Here is an 18,215-nt window from a genome sequence, read left to right on the forward strand (position 1 = left end):
CCAAACTCCAACCAATTAGCATGTTCTGGGATACAGTTATGATAGGTTTATTCCATAGTGATGTTTACTGGCTTTGTAGCTCTACTTGTACTACCAACATTGCATAATGTTATAATGAAAAACATCATTACTTCAAAATGACAGCCTGACTTGCAAGCATTTCAAAATCTTGGTTATTTTTCCCACTTGTTTTGACTAAAAGATTAAATTTGTCCTTGTATTTGTCAAGCAAAACATCTATCAACTGATGGAATGTATGACTATCATAAGAAAATGTTTTCTCTCTTGCAACTGGGTACTTCTGTAACACCACAATGCATGTGCTGGTATATTCTGTCAATTTTGCTTCCTCAATATACAAATCACATAACAACAGCTTGCTGTCTTAAACATTATAAATAAAACCAAAATATAAATCACAGCTGTAAATATTTCTACAGGGGACAATCTGTAACAATTACTATCAACTAGTGACTTTAGATTCTGGGATAGCTTTGCTTTACAATTAGTTGGCTGATGAACAAGTGATCCATGTTGAGGCAGTCCATTTAATCAATCAAGTACATCTAACAATGCATAATGTCACATTACTGCTGGCTGATGTATCACTTGTTACTGTATCATTGTTCTTTTATGAACCATATTATTGGATTGGAAATTAATTTCAGTGGGATAAAAACAAAATGATCACAACAAGAAGAGAAATTCTATGTTGCATACGTAATCCAATTATTATCGCTGAAGTCATTCACACAGGTAAAACAAAAAGAGAGTAGTGCAAAGTGAATAATTTGTTTTTCTTCTTACATATTTTGCACGATTTGGCAGTCAAGTTACGAAGTTAAGTTGCTAAGCTAAATTGTTAATTTGTCCGAAGTTGTAAAATGAACCGAGCTTTCTTGTCTCTTATTCATCACCACAAGAGACTAATTTTTTTTTAGACTATCAACTGGGTTGGGTGGGGAACCAACAAAATTTGAATGACTTGACTCAATGGTAGGTTTCAAAAGAACATCAACAATATAAAAGTTGCATCATGTCGAGGCAACAAGTGAAATTCCTTGTCCCTGGCAGTATTCAAACTTGTACCTTCTGGATATGATTTTGCACATTAACCACTCAGCCAGCCTCATTTATTTGGGTGTCTCCAGATTATGTGTAGAAAACCTGACAGTCCTAAGTGACAGCAAATTCTCCCAATTACAACTGACAATAAGGTAATTGTTTTCTGAAAAAGAAAACCTTTTTAAAAAAATAGTTGGAGGTAAACATGTGAGATGATCCCACTTTACAACCAGTCTCTCACATTAAATGACCAACAGTCCCACACTTTCAGGACTATAAAAGTTTACATGTCTACATCATACCCCCTTGGAATAGTTCCAGAAAGAGATGGATTAATTTGACATGACAAATTAAAATCCAGTGAAATTATGCTGGATTAATGTGACATGACTAATTAAAATCCAGTGAAACTATGCTGGATTAATGTGACATGACTAATTAAAATCCAGTGAAATTATGCTTGATTAATGCGACATGACTAATTAAAATCCAGTGAAATTATGCTGGATTAATGTGACATGACTAATTAAAATCCAGTGAGATTATGCTGGATTAATGTGACATGACTAATTAAAATCCAGTGAAATTATGCTGGATTAATGTGACATGACTAATTAAAATCCAGTGAAATTATGCTGGATTAATGTTGTTGTTGTTGTAGTGTCTAATGCCATTTTTCAGCACATGATAGGCTATACATGGCGGCCAGTATTAATGGTGGAGGAAGAACCTGGGAAAACCCCGGAAAGAACCACCGACCCACGAGAAGCTAATGGCAAGCTTTCTCACATACTGACATTGGCTGAATCCGAGACTCGAACACACGCAAGCAGAGGTGAGATGGCAGTGATCCGTAACTGAGAGCACTTTAGACCACTCGGCCACGCGGGGCCCATTATGCTGGATTAATTTGACATGACAAATTAAAATCCAGTGAAATTATGCTGGATTAATGTGACATGACTAATTAAAATCCAGGGAAGGTATGATGGATTAATGTGACATGACTAATTAAAATCCAGGTAAAGTATGATGGATTAATGTGACATGTCTAATTAAAATCCAGGCAACATATGATGGAATAATGTGACATGATTAATTAAAATCCTGGAAAATTTGATGGATTAATGTGACATAACCATTTAAAATAAAGTGGAACTTCTATGAACTGACCAAAAAGTTAAGCCAATGCATAAAATAATTACTCCAAGGTTTAATATAAAATGGACTCACTGGGCACTGAGATCTAAAGCCAGTTTTGGAGCTGAGTGATGCCAATTTACACACTGGTTTTGGGAAGTAACTTGAAAACCAGTTTGTCTTTACGGCATAGCTATCAAATATCTAGCAATGTTTATGCAATATTTACATATTATAATCTCTTGAACAGCCAGCCATATGGACCTGTAAAACCATTTCCATCAAGTGCAGGTTGTAGTGTAGTTTAATTTGTTGGCCCCTTGAGATTCTGTTCATTTTCACCATTTTGGGTTACTTCTGACTGCATCCAAATACACCTATTTCCAAGAGATTTTCAATCAACCAGATGCTTAGCGGGGAAAAAATAACTAGTTTTGATAGGCCATTACCCCATATACATGTGCAAAAGGGTAAAAATTTGATGGGTTGTGGGTGGGTGGGTGGTGTGTATAATGGACTGACTATTATTTTACTATCACACATTTTTACTCCAAATCTGAAAACTTATCCTACCGTTTGCAATGATTCATCTATCCATGACAGTTCAGATTGGTCTGGTTTAGATCCAAGGCCGAAATATCTAAAATATTGACAGTCATGTTCCAGATTTTTCAAGGGAAAATAAAGTCAGATCTCAAAACTGAATTTTTTGTTCACTATATCTTTATGAACCAGTAATAAAGATTACATTATTTATTTTATCACTGCCAAATTACATATTTCTCCCTTTCTCTAATACCACCTGCTTTGGTGTATAAAAGATGTTGAGCTTATATTGCCCGAAAGGTTCAGCCTCAGGTCATACATGATGTTAACAAGTATCACTTTAAAATAACTTTTAAAGGCAAACAGGGGGCACTTCTCGTGGGTCGGTGGTTCTTTCCTGGGTTTTCCAGGTTTCTTCCTCCACCAGTTACACTGGCCACCATATATGGCCTATCTTGTGCTGAAAAATGGCGTTAAACCCTAGAACAACAACAACAACAACAAACAGGGGGCACAGAGTGGACGAACGGTCTAAAGCGCTCACTGTTACAGGTTTGGTCTATGTGGGTATGTGAGAAAGCTTACCAGTAGCTTCTTGTGGGCCAGTGGTTCTTTCAGGGGTAGGGGTTTCCCTGGGTTCTTCCTCCACCATTAATACTGGCTGCCATATATAGCCTATCTTGTGCTGAAAAATGGCGTTAAACCCCACAACAACAACTTAATGGGGAACAGAGATGTCTTTTGCACCCTATTACCCTGTTCTACATCACGAAATATTAAAATACGACAATCAAATAATCTTGCATTTTAATTAAATGCAACTGATTTCATAATAAACATTAAAATTGTGATCTGAAGCTACACAAACCAAAACCGCAACTGCAATTAGTCCACATCAATCAGTGGGCTCATCCATGAAGCAGATAGTATGGTTCACACAATTCTGCCCAATTCCACATACCAACAACCAGATCTGGTGAAATTTGATTTCCCTGGGAGCTTCTCCAAATTGTATTCCAGTAGTTACTAGAATTACCCACACAAAATTAGCCAGGGAAATTTCTCAGGCCAGAGTCTCCTTCTCTTGGGAAGAACACTCTGTTTCAAATTGACCCCATTTCAGAAAGTCATTTTTGATGATTTATTCAAGGCTAGATCAGTATGGGATAGTCAAGCTATTGTCCAATAAATTTAAAACCAGCAATGTTGACCACCCTCAATGCTTTACTCTTTGAAGGCTCAATTGAAATATGGTTGGTGTTTGATAGAATTAAATCAACAAGAATCCAATTTAAATACCTTAATTGTTTAAATGCTCAAATGACCACAGAATTATGGGAAATTTTCATCCCTTCAACTGGATTTGTCAACAATCTAATGTGGTACCATATAAACCATGGAGTAATTTTTATATTATAATCAAATTATAAACCCATGGAGTAGTTTTTACATTATAATCAGATTAAAATATTGGCATGCTCAAAGCAATGCAAAAAAAATCTGATACAAAACATTTTCTTACCAGCAGGTCTAAGGTTTAGTAACCAGAAGAACTAGTAGACAAAACATTTTACTCTAGTTAGCCTACAGTCCAATATGAATTGTCCACAACATTATGTCTTCAAATCCCTTCATTTATTATCAATTTTAATACATACCTTGTTCTGTCAGAGCAAAGTTTGGAAATCAGGGAGAAAAAAAAACAATCAACAGACGAGTGTAATGCTAAAGCCATAATATTTTTAGGAGATAGAACATTCCAAGGTAAATCATTAGGTGTATTGCTGTGATGCAGAAGCTTGCAATGGTGAAAATAAAAACATATTCATACCATGTACAATGTGAAGGATACATACCACTACAACAGGGACAATTAAAATCAAAGGGATAAAATAAAAAATTCTTTGAATCAAAAAGTAAAAAAATGTGCATGTTTCCTATTGCAATGTTTATTAAATTAAGGTAGGTAGGGTTTCTTTATATATATATATATATATATATATATATATATATATATATATATATATATATATATATATATATATATTGATTCCTAAAGATAACAAGTACTGGGCTGAACCATTTCAATCAGCTGCACAAATTTCAAGGATTTTTTTTTAAACATTAAATATAAGTTAATGATTAATATATATAACATAGTAAGTACTGTGCTAAACTAGCTCATTTATATGCACAAATCAATTTCAGTTTTTTTTTTACCCCGGGGTGAAAAAAAGAGCTAGGGTTGGCAATGAAAAACAGGGATGGTTGGCTGACTGGAAACATTAAAAATTGAACACGAGAAGAATAGATTTTCCCTTGTTAAATACAAAACACCATCCCAGAAAAAAAGGAAATTGCTTGATTAACTTTTTTTTGTTGATCTAAGAGAGATTAAATAAGTGTGTCAACATGTGGGCCACTTTCCATGAGGAAGACTTCCGAAAAGTTACTTTCTTTGTACAACTTTAGTAATTTACTGGACATTTCCAGTTACTTACAGGGCAAGCAGAAAAATCGGCTATGCAACTATTTTTTTTTCTAAGCTGATTGCCCCCAGACAAGCATGGTATTTCAAACCTTTTCTACCTATGATAATGTATCATTTCACAGATTGTGTATCATGACACATGGATAAGCAACACAGTGTATCATTACGACACCCCACCCCACCCCCATGGGCAAATTATCAATACAGTAGTCCCCCTCTTATAAGGCTACCCCTATTGCAGTGGGGAAGTGGCCTTATAATGAGGGTGGCCTTTCTAGAGTGGGATGACAAATGCAAATAGTAAATACATATGAAGAAAGTCACAAGTACATTTAATTCTAAAACATTTAATATTTTCTTTAAAAAATCACATGCATGTTGTGAAATAAATGTAAGACAAACTGTTTCATCATTTTTAAAAGAATGTTATGAATAACCATTGATGTAGTTTTAAAACTGTCTTTATAATTATGTTGCAGATCACATCATCTGTCACACTGTTGGTAGCTGTCTAAAAAACAAACCAGTCTCGTCACAATTAAAACTATCCTTTCTGTCATATGCCCTGCATATATCGTTTAGTCTTTTGTTCCAATCTTCGACAATTTCATTATTAACATCAGCTATTCTCCACTAAGGACAGAACACTTAATACTGTGTCACACTTGAAATCAGTGCAACCATCCATTACTTGCAGTAAGGTCGTCATATCCCAATTCAAGTGACAAAATTGTTGCTTTTTCTTGCCCTTCAAATCAGAATACAAACATCTCCTGGCTCAAACAATCTTCCTTTTTCCGTCCATTTCACCTTCCCACTTCTGCAGAATTGTTTCCTTATCTTTCATGATATTGTTTACCTGAGTCTTTCCGGCATTAGTTTCCTGCAAGGATCCTCTACCCCCCACCCCACCTCTTGGTCAGTTGAATTACTAACACTTTCTCTTCTGAACTGAGAATTTTTCTTTTCCTCGATGACATGTTGATCTTTTTGCAGTAAGTTATTCATGTTGCCAACTACAATACTGATAAAACAATTTTTTATGCATCTGAACAAATTGCTGTGTGTTTTTAAAGGAAGAGATCTTGCCACGTGATTCGTTAGTCGCAGTCTGGTACCCTATTGTTTTTATACATTTCTTTACACTAAGTGAGGGAAGTCAAAACGGCTTCAATGTACATTATTAACATCACGCAGATTTGACCTCGCGGCCATTAGGATTTGTAATTTTGACAAATATTGTCAGTAGTAATAGCCACTAATTATCAAAGTGAACAAGCTCAACATCTTACTAAGGGAAACCATAAAGGCTATCAAACCATTTTCCTGCTGACTTGTGTATTGTACTTCGATACTGCCACTTCTCAGCCCTTACAACTGTTCAATAATTGTAATCTTAACAATTATCAGAGTGACTAAACCGGACATCTTATGATAACACAGCAGTAAGGCTAATTAGATTACATGTACTTACCCTTTTGTATGGATTAGAATTTGAGTCTTTCTCGGCTTTATGGAATAAATGTGGATTCTCGTGCAGCATAAATGATATAATATTAACCTTAGTGGTACTTGTACATTAGTCAACACTTCTTTCAGTAACGAAAACCTGACATCAGGAAACAAATTGGATTACTTAACAAACATTATGAATAAAATACTGGTTCTGGATACATATTAAAATAAAATGCGGCCGCTTGTGAGGGGTAAATTTTATATTATTGCACTAATATGCTGGCCGCTGGTCGTGTTCGTCGGGTGGCCTTTCGTGAGGGGTACTTTTGAATACAAACTCGTCAGTGCCAACAGATTCTGGCCGTAAGGAGCGGGTGGCTGTTCAAGAGGGGGACTACTGTATACTTGATAGCATCATCTTGTTTACGACTTGTGGTTTTTCGGCATTGAGGCAGTTTTTACCCTTTCAGTAAAAGAACAATACCTTTGTCAGATTGTGCTTCACAGAACTGTACAAAAAGATATCATGTAAAAAATTAATACAACACAGTAGCCTACAGATACAGAAAAGCTCATTCCCCAGGGTGTAAAACAACCCAATATTCTTCATCTTTCTTCACGGAATGCTAACTTCCAAGTGTGTGCAAAACACTGCATATAGAGAACGGGTTTTTCGTTCATAGTGAAAGTAAAACTATACCTGCCAGTAGAGGCAGTGCATGTAGATACAAGTTTTTATTTATTGGTAGAAAATATATAAAGAAATAGTCTATTTCAACTGCAAACAACAAAGATCCTGATCTGCCATACCATAATGTGTCTGCATTCTGGTTCTTGTTTGTTAAACTTATTATTCCTAACACGCTGCACAGACAGATATGCCAGCACATTATCTGATGGAAGATCTGGGTCAATGCATTTTGCAGTTGGTCTCATCTTGAGTATATCAAGTACTAATCTGTTGTGTAGACCACTCATTTTCCAGAAAAAAAATTGTTGTCTCCTGATGCCTTGTTAAGAGTATGCTAAACATTCCTGGTAGATAGACAAGTAGGTGGGTAGGTAGCTAGGCATATATGCATAAATTGGCTTCTAAAATTGGCATTTTATGGTATAACTTTTCCAACATTTTTCTTCATTATGAATTATGCTAAACCTGCAAGTTCAATTAATATACTCAATGGATTGTTATGTGGACCAGATCCATCACCCCCATTTATTTTGACCTTAAAAAAAGTTAACCCTTTAAAGTACTGGGATAAACCTGCTCAATTAGATGCACAAAGGGAAAACTTTGTAAAAAAAAATTAAATTTGTTTTTATGGAGGAGGAGCAAGGATTGGCAGTGGAAAATAGGGATGGATGATGACCAGAATTTTTTTTTTTTTTTTTTTTTTTTTTGGGGGGGGGGTCTAATTTAACATCCAGATATGCAAAAATATAAAGCTAATAACCCATACCTAAGCATTCATTCTAAACTGTACCCTTGTCCTAATCGCCCTTATTTTTAATCTACGGCACCCCATACATCACAAAAAAATAACCAAAATAAAGATAAAAGATAACAGTGGACTTTAACTGAAAGCATACCATTATCACCTGATAGAACAGATGTATAAACCAAAATAAAGATAAAAGATAACAGTTGACTTTACACTGAAAGCATACCATTATCACCTGAATGAATAGATGTATATACTGGGCTATCCCAGAAGTAGTACAAATCAAGGCTAAAATGACCAAAAGAATTAGTAGATTGAGAAATTTACAAATCCTGCTCAATCTTCATCATTACACCTCTAATTAGTACTATCAAATAACCTCCAATCCTTTCATCAAAAATATCACCAAATACCATACAATATAAAACTAGGGTGCAATATAAAAAAACTAAATAATATATTCAATGGATGCATGCTCACTATGATTCTTAAACAATGAAACCAATCACTGACTGAACAATGACTGTAGCAAGACAACAATTTTCTAAATAATGACTGGTTCTCGCATGTGGTGGGGGAAAACTCGTTTTTTCATAGGTTTAGAAAAGAAACCAGTAATGATCATAAGGTGTTACCAACTTCTTATAGAAACCTGGCTGCTGTTAAAGAACATTTAATTCTTCTTTGGATCACACCTGTAGAATCTATTCATTTAACTCTAGTTTACAATCTCAAACAAAAATGCTCCGTCTTATCTTCATATTGACAAAATGCATGAAAATCTGGTGATTATAGCAGCAGTTTGTATGTTTTAGTTGCTTCTCTGTATAATGATGTATGTATCAAGGAAGATGCAAGGCTTATCATCTTCCTCAAGTCTTTTGATATTGACTTATCAGGATTAGCTAGCTGGGAGTCATGCTAGGTTGTAGATTATACAAGTCAGTGGATATGGGGAAAGTAATCATACATCTATTTTAACCTTCTCTTAAAACAAAAAGATCAATGTCCCTACTTGCAGGAAATATAAAGTTAATGGTATTTGATACAATATGATTTGTTACTTTTATGTTAAGATTCAGCTTGAATTTTAGCTGGTGTGATCTAAGTTGGGGAGTTTTCTCAAACTTTTCCCACCTTTAAAAAAATTTAAACAATTATGTTAGGACAGAAGGTCACAGACAATTTCCTGCTTAAAACATAGTGGAATTTGCCAAAACCAAAAGTTAGCATCATAGGGCAAGTCGCTATGCACATGGCCTAGCAAAATTTGGTTATCCTGTTTCGAACCATTGCTACATAAAATCAACATACTGCTGTATGAACAGGCTGCTACCTTTGGACAACTGATCAATACTATCATTAGCAAAGGTGTCAGCATCATGTGTAAAGGCTGCCTTGCAGCCTTCAAGCCAAATTATAGTACCTTTCCCACTTTATGTATTATCATATATAAATTCACAAGAAAACAATAAAATGGAGAAGAACATACATCAAATAAGTTTGATAATATGCTAACATGTATGGAGTGGTTATGTGTGCTCTGATGACATGTCTCATTTCAGTAGAATATTTATCTTCTCAAATATGAAAATATAATTAAAACTTTAATAACCAATATCATTGACAAGGGGGGGACACTACTTCAGTGTCAATGATACTAGTACTGAAAGTGCAAGTTGAGCTGATCACATCTAAGAATTGAACGAACAACTGGAATAATAACAGTAAAAATTAATACAATTTAAACATTGCGGGATGGGGTTTTTTTTCTTCACAATTGTGCAGAAATTTTTAGAGAAAAAAAAAAATAGCATTAATAAAACTAGGCAAATATAGTTATCTGTAATTTTACAATAATCAGGGTGCAAGAAAATATTTTCCAAGCAATCATCCCTAAGACTATTACACTGCTTTTGCTGTTACCAAGAGCAAGCTTAATACTTAAACCGGTAAAAACCACAAAAATAATGTTTTAATACTGGGCTATTAGATAAATATAATAAAAGACAAAGTTTGCAACTTTAAAAATTGCAGTTGCAAACTTTCTTAATCGTATAATTACAGTGACACTTTTAAATTATTTAGGTGTCATTTTGATGTAGAAAAAACTTCCTTTCCAACATGCCATCACACATCTTTACAAATTAGATCTGGGAGAAGCTAGGAGAAAAGAAAAGACTTATTTTATTTTTGTCCTATCAGAGCGTGTTATGCCATCTAATAAGATCTAATCATAACAAATATGTTATCTGAACCAACAAGATGTCTTTTTGACATTATTCATTAGAGCTTTGAATGTTCTGAAATCGACAAACATCCATCAGAATATATAAATACTAAGGATAAGAATCTCCAACCTGTAATCTGTTAATTGCTTTTACCCATTTCAGTGTCAAGCTTGCATCATGTACCTCTATATAAAATCAATAACTGGAGAACACTGTCAAGTGGTGCTGAACTAAGACACTTGGCAAGTGTAAAGAATTGACTCATAATCGCTGCGAATGGACATGAGGTTTTCTGAGTTATGAATAATTTAGTTCAATGACAAAAAAAACTACGAAATTGCTTAGTAAATGAACTTAACCCAAACATTTATTATTTTCGTGGTGTAATAATTAGGTATCAAGTTTCCAATACATGATAAAACTATAAACTGGGTCTGGGAAAATAAGGGACCCAAAAAATGTTTTAAAATTACTGCTACAGATTCACTCAGTCAAGGAAATACTACAAAATTTCACTCACCCAGAATCAACTGTTACTCAACCAGCTATTATAAGACATAAAAGTTGACTATATTAACAAACTAAATTAAAATGTCTCCCAGAACTCAACTATGCAACCATTCTAATCAGAGTTCTATGCAATAAAAAAAAACAGCCCAGTCTGCTCTCCCTCAGGTAAACATTTTTCAGTACAGAAGACTCCATGCTACCCTTCAGTAAAGAGTATGTACTTCGGACAAAGTCAGCAAATCATCTTCACAGAACATTCTTTTCAATAAGAGAAGCACTAGTCAGCCTGAATGGTAAGTTGGCTTTTATTGGCTTAGATTCATTTTTTCAGCAAAATATACACTTGCTATACTTGGCAATCTATTTTCAGTGGAGGAAAACCCAGAGAAAACCATCAAAGAACCACCATCGCACAGGAAGCTACTGGCAAGCGTTCTCACACAGCCACAATGACCAATCCTACACAACTCAAACACATGCGAACAGAGGTGTCTGTAAAGGGAAACCAATGCTCTCCATTAGACCCAATTCAGCACTAGATTATGCAAGTGCTCGGAAATAACACAAGACCAAGAGAAATTTTCACTCACAATTTTGAGTTTGGGTTAGCAAGTTTTCAACCACTTCATAAATTTACACAAGTCAACACTCGGATACCCAAGAAAAAACTGTCCACAGCAATGGTTAGAGGCTTTATGATGTGAAGCAATGAATAGTAATTTATGGAGATGAAACAATGTCTGTACCACTCTGATATGTACTGGAGTAAACAATCTATGATACAATAAATAGTGTGCGTGTGTGTGATTTGGATTTTTAACGTAGCTTTAACAATTTTTCAGTCATATCACTACGATGTCTGCAGTGTGGCAGTTTATATGATGTCTAGCACTGGGGAATCATGCTGCAGACATGTAGCATACGTCTCACCCAATCACATTATCCTGACACCAGGCCGACCAGTCCTAACACTAACCTCTTAATGCCGAGTTCCAAGTTTGTCAGCTGTTAGTACCATTTTTGTAAGTTGGTATGACTCAGCCAGGGATCGAACCCAGGGCTCAAAAGTAGCGGTAGTCCGCTAGCCCGAGGCGGGCAGATTTCCTGTTAGACTAGTAACTTTCATAATGTTAATAGACCGATGGGCTAGTAAGTTTTGGTTATCAATAGTCGGCGTTTGTTTATGCCATTCCTTAATAAAGACTTGACTTAGCAGATGTTCTGTAGAATCAAAGCAGTGGCTACTGTAAACAGTCATAAAATATAAGCACGAGAAGATGAAGTCAATTTCTGCCTCGGAAAGGTGAGTTTCTATAACAAGAATCCATCTGATTTTGTGCATTTCACTTATCAGCGCAAATCATAGTCCCGTCATTAACAACGGAAGTTTGGTAATTGATCCTAATTAATCTGATAACAAATTAAATGAAAAAATGACGTGGTATCACACTTTATTCACTTGACCACAATAACAAACTACAAAGCAGTATATCACACAAAAGAACACTTTAAAAACTATTCAAAGAAATTAGTTTGCAGGTTGTTTTTTTTTGCTCGCTACCCAAACGCTCCAACAGTCACAAACAGGAAACTACATATTTTACATTTCCATTGAAATAATTATAAGAATTAGATCAATTTATTATGATTACATTACTGACACACCATTTCCATACAACTACTTTTTCTGTGATGATAAGAATAGTTTTTATATTTTTCCCTTACAAGAATGAACAAATAATTGAATATACATGGATATCCAAGCAGAATGCCATACATTTGTTGGGAATTAAAATCTCTGAGCATGCCGATCTATGATTTGAAAATTTTCCGCCTTATTATTAATTTCAACAATACACTGAGGTTCGATTAATTAGGAACAATTACCAAACTTACCACGTATGATACCATAATTGGAGCTGTTAAATAAAACACGCCGAGTGTTATATGGCTTCGTTTGATGGGAACACACCTTTCCCAAGCTGAAACTAACACTATCTTCTGATGATAATATTTTATAACAGTGTTTACAATAGCTACTGCTTTGATCATGTAGAACATCCGCTTTAGTTAAGTCTTTGTTAGGAAGAGGACATTTAATTGTGGGAGGGGGCAAAGACAAGTGTTTTGAAACGTGTTTCTTGCTCAGACTTTCCTATATAAAGGATACTGTGCCATTCCTTTTCTTGCTTTAAATAATTCGCATGAGCTATACTATGACATTTCGTATTTCAAAACAAGGCACAATTCCCTCCTTATAGGACAGGCAAAATGTGACATTTGCTATGTGTTCAGCCACTGAAAGAAAAAGCCAAAGTTGAACGAGAATGATGAGGAATAATTCTTATGATAGGGAAAAGCATAATGGAAAGTTTCAGAAGAAATGGACAAAAGACGGAATGACTGAATTATGACGAGGAAAGGAAAGTTATTTGGCATAACTGGTGTACGCAATTTGCAAAAACAAACAGAAAACATCCAGTTTTGTTGCAGGTTGTTCGAACTTTAAAACTGAATCAGTAAACGTACATGAAAGCTGTGTGACATTGTTTTGTGAACAGGACTAGTAAAGATTTGGCAGGACTAGTCAATTTCTCAATATACTAGTCCTTCTGGCTACAAAGAAATTAGTGTTAAAGTCGAGCCCTGATCGAACCCACGACCTCCTGCATCCAAGGCAAACGCTCTAACCACTAGGCCACCGGAATAAATAAATACTAATACATGCAAAGAATCAATAAGCAAATTAATAATTATTCATGGCCACTGAAGATTAAAACTAACTTTTACAAGGCATCATTCTCATTAGATTCTCAACCTCTAATATCGATTTATGCATCAAAATGGCAAATTTATTGATGTATATATCTCTCAATGAATTATTTCACTTGCATCTTTAAGAAAATGTTAAATGAACACCAGTGTATTTTCCCTTTAATGACAAATAAAACTGACCATTTAAATCAAATCATTATTTCGTTAAATTGATCAATTGTATATCACTTAATTACTAAAATAAATAACACAGAACCAATCCTCATTAAAAGAAAGTTCATAAACCAGCAAACTTTAAATTTCTTAACTCATCAAAACTATGTGTCCAAAATGTTTCACAAAATCAAGAAAATTCTAGGATTTAACTACTTTTAACAAGTTACTGGCTAAATCATGCTAAGAAAATGGGTCTAAGTACCTTAAGTACCTTTCCAGGCTCTCCTTTACAGATATCAAACCCATGACCACCTGACTATGAATGAAACACTACTGTGCTAACATGGCTCGCGATTTATCTTTAACATCCAAGGAAAATATTTAAAAAATCACCAACAATCAAACTTTCAATTTAATTAATTAAGAAACTTGATATTTTGTAGCTAGTATGTCAAGACTGGAACTTAAATCTTTTGGTTAAAATAATTTTCTATCATCAATCTCTCTTTACTTTGTGAAAAATCACTGCCAGATATAGAATTCTTAAATTTAATGCAAAGCTGCGATTGACACTTAATAATCAACTTATTTTATTCGGCAGTAACTTTCAAATTACTAAACAACATAAAAGAACCTATCTTTTTAATTCCCATTCCCACCCCTATCTCTCAGCTGAACCAGAATTTGTATTCTAATTAGAAACAGTCCCCCATACCAGTATGAGCCAGAAATTTAAAAACCCTAATACTAATCACATCAGGGCTCTACAAACATGTTAAACCTGCTCTTTAATGGCCATGTCAAGTGTCTCTGATTTCAATTTTCTTTGAATATACTTTGGAACTTTGGTAAATCCTTACTGAGCTTGAAGGTCTTCTGGGCAAATTGGAATCTGATCCTGTATGGCTGTGTTCCCTCCTGGGCGGGCAGCAAGCAAAATTAACTGGGTCACTCCTGTACTGACTTGGACAATTCCCTAGCCGAAATAACCACAACTATATAATAAAAAAAAGTAGTTGCTGGACGGGATAAATATATAACTAGCCAAAATTGTACACAAGAATAAACAAAAATTCAAAAAATTTAACAATTTTTAAGGTCAAAACAAAAATCAGGGTACAGTTTTGTGTGTGTGTGTGTGTGTGTGTAAGTCGTGGAGAAATGGGCAGAGTTCCAATAGCCTACCGACTTTACCATAAATTATATTCATATTAAAACAAGAGGGTAACATGTGGTGAATAACCTTATATGAAAAAAAAAATTGCTTTTATATGGAAATAGTCCATCCCGACTGTTAATAATTAAATTCACGTTTCTGACAATTTTATGAACTGAGAAAGAGAATACAGAATTAACTGTACCCCAAAAAGAGAAACCTGTAACAAGTGGAGGGAAATAAAGATAACAGCAGAACACATTTTTTCCCAAGTTTTTCAGTCAACAATAAGAACTTTGTGTACATAATTACTTCTGAACGTAAGGATCCAGTGCGCATCGTGTGAATAGAATTTTAGTGGAATTTAATTAGACTCAACTGTTTAATGAAAATCAAATATTTGGCTTCCAATTTCCCAAGCGCTAAAATGCGCTTCATATTTCCAGGAGAATTCTCTTATCTGTGAGATGAAACATCAAAATCCGTCTGATTGAAGTTGTATCTCGTCCAAAAATTTGTGAGAACATGACAGTGTCCCAGCACCAATTACATCAAGCAATCCGGTGTAAGTGTGCCGTTTTATGCCTAACTGTAATTGCACAACTACATGTAACGTTCCTTTGGTTTTATGCATTTATTCCAGTCGTTAAATTAAATCAACAGAGTTCATAGAATTGCGCGTTAAACAGTTTTACTTTGCGATATACACTGACAATACAAAATTTACTTGTGTAAAATGAGGAGAATCAGCAATTTCTGTGGTGTAGGATGTTCAAGTAAAAAAAATAAGAACACCAATAGCGTGGATGCTTATACTTGACAAATATGGTAAAGAGGAATCGCACCTAGGTTTAATTATTTTAAAACAATCAATGCCATAAACCCTGAAGTCATTCTACTCTAGTTTAAATAAGGTATGTCTGCAAGTGAAAATGGTACAAATTATTTACCAAATTTAATAGTGAATCCATAGAATGAATTTAAAATTAAGAAATTAACTGTACATGGCATGTTGAAAACGTAGGTCTATATTCAACGTCTAAAATAAACGGCGTCATTGAACAAAATCGGGAAATTATGCAAGCAGCACTCATATTGCCCTAGCCTTGCAAACACTGTACAGTTACTTGAGCCGTGTGCTTGGAATGCCTTGAGCGTGCACACATAACTATAGGTTCGACAGATGACAGGTCGTCAAGTCTACAAAAGAGGCACGGTTTCGTTTGACACGCTCCACCGACTCTCTCAAAATGACAAAAACCTCATGTATATCATCACATCCCTCACTAAACAGCCAGCACGAAAATTTGTCCTCTTCACTTCTCGTTGAGGACAAGAAACTCACGGCTACCTTTTATCTGATTAGACTATTTTAAAAAAATGCGTGATCCACTGTACAACCTTTACAGGAAGACAAATGCTGTTAACTTCGAGATAAAAATTCCCGCCACTGATTTATCTAATCCGTCTTCACCCTGATGAGAAAACGGATCACTTCCTAAAAACTTATCACTATAATGCGTAGCTGACAAGGCCAAAACGCGCATCTGCAATTTTCAACTAGCTCCGCAAAGCAGTTAAATCGTGTGTACCCGAGAAATGCGAAAACAAATTTAAAATTTCTAAAAATTTTCTCAGCAAGTATCTTTTCTCAATGAAGGTCGGATAAAAATACCTCGGTGAACGCATCTAAATTCTTCTGCTGCTATGAAAGCGAAATTCAAGCAGGTCAACACACTACTGCGTTACTTGAGAAACCGTTCATACAAATTCTCATTTTCTCTTACAAACCGTAAACAAACTGCTTGAAATAAATTAATGTTAATCATAACATTATACAGTTTCATCGGTTTAAGAATTTATGATCAAAGAAAATATAAGCTTTAAAGACATTTAAATCCTCATACACTATTAGTCATAAGTATGAAATTCCTGGAGCAATAATTGGCTACCCGACCATGTGACAGCTACAAAACATTCAAAACGTTTGAACATTTATCTACTTACCACCGTAACATTTATTAATCCAGTTTTCACAGAAAACACGTATAATCCAGGTTTATCCCAAGCTATTAGCAGTATAGTCCAAGCGAACTTCACTGATAAACTTCCTTGCGTTAGACCTCACGAAATACGCTACAGCTTCTGTTACCTCTCTTACTAGTCCCAATCCAGCGCGTGAAGAAAGCAGATGATTTCCTATTGGTCGAGGCTGCGGCACGTGACTATAAGTTCCTTTTCAACGTCACCGAAGGGTTGTACCAGCCTCTTAAAGCGTTATCGCCATAAAGTACAGGAAATCCCTTATCAGCCAATAGCTTGTTAATAACCTGAATTAAGTGGCACAGCAGAGAGAACTAGTGCGACGCACGAGGGTCGAGAAATATAGAAGGCCCATTTACAGGAGTGACAGTGTATGATAGTCTCTGCTTACATAGGTACTGAATTTGCTTGGTGAAATATCAAATGACAGCTGGGGAAATTAGAAGAGGTCATCGTTTTGGGCTCTCAGTTTATTGCAGTGGTGGAAATTATACTATATGCTTTTGGACGATGTTGTAAGAAGCAGTTTAAATGTGGTGTTACTTAATTACACATTTAGCAAAATTAGTGAAGATTATTTGCTGAGAAACGCCTTGCTAATTGACGCAAACTCACATGATTACTTTGAAGAAAACATCCATTATCTGTCTATTTATCTCAGTTCTTCATTTAAAACAAGATAAAATCAAATTACACGAAAAGATTATGAAGACAGCATAATTTCTGTTTAAATTTAAATCATATTTTCAACAAAAAATGATTCTCTACTTTACTTTTAAATAATCTCATGTAATTATAGTTTATCCATATGGTCTGAAATCGTTTAGATACTTAGAAAACATTGTACTTCGTTTTAAGTCGTCTTGTTTTATTTTCTGCTTCAAACTATAAAGGCTCTTCATATATGTGGTTAGAGACGTGGTCAATAGAAATAACCCATATTGTATGTTTTTAAAAACGCTACCGTTTGACTAACAGTTGAATTTTTCAAAAAGATAACTAATTTTTCCTTGAAAATATACGTTTCTAACAACACAAATATACACATGATTTTTTTTTTCTCGAAATTTTGCTGGAGGGAAACAAGTACAAGCTAACGTTGTACAAAATATTTTTAAAAATACTACGTGGTTTTCTTAATTACTGTTTCGTTATACTAACAAGATTTTTACTGCGTGTTACACTGGAACTTAAAAATGACATCC

General features: G+C 34.8%; 1 protein-coding gene across 3 annotated transcripts in view; it reads right to left on the reverse strand.

The window, feature by feature from the left end:
- The window catches only part of LOC149772703 (fibroblast growth factor receptor 2-like), an 80,605-nt gene extending 63,453 nt beyond the window's left edge, over window positions 1-17,152 (reverse strand). The window contains exon 1 of one of the 3 annotated variants that reach the window (XM_089947456.1): window positions 16,975-17,152. The gene's annotated coding sequence lies outside the window, so the exon portion shown is untranslated. Of the gene's footprint in view, window positions 1-1,089; window positions 1,109-14,671; window positions 14,779-16,974 lie in introns of those variants that run through there. The other 2 variants (XM_089947458.1, XM_089947457.1) reach the window with 2 other exon arrangements.
- Window positions 17,153-18,215: the final 1,063 nt, after the last annotated feature.

This window comes from Sinohyriopsis cumingii, unplaced genomic scaffold (genome assembly GCF_028554795.1).
Source record: "Sinohyriopsis cumingii isolate HCF-2022 unplaced genomic scaffold, ASM2855479v2 utg001237l, whole genome shotgun sequence".
In the NCBI taxonomy this organism is placed as follows: Eukaryota; Metazoa; Mollusca; class Bivalvia; order Unionida; family Unionidae; genus Sinohyriopsis; species Sinohyriopsis cumingii.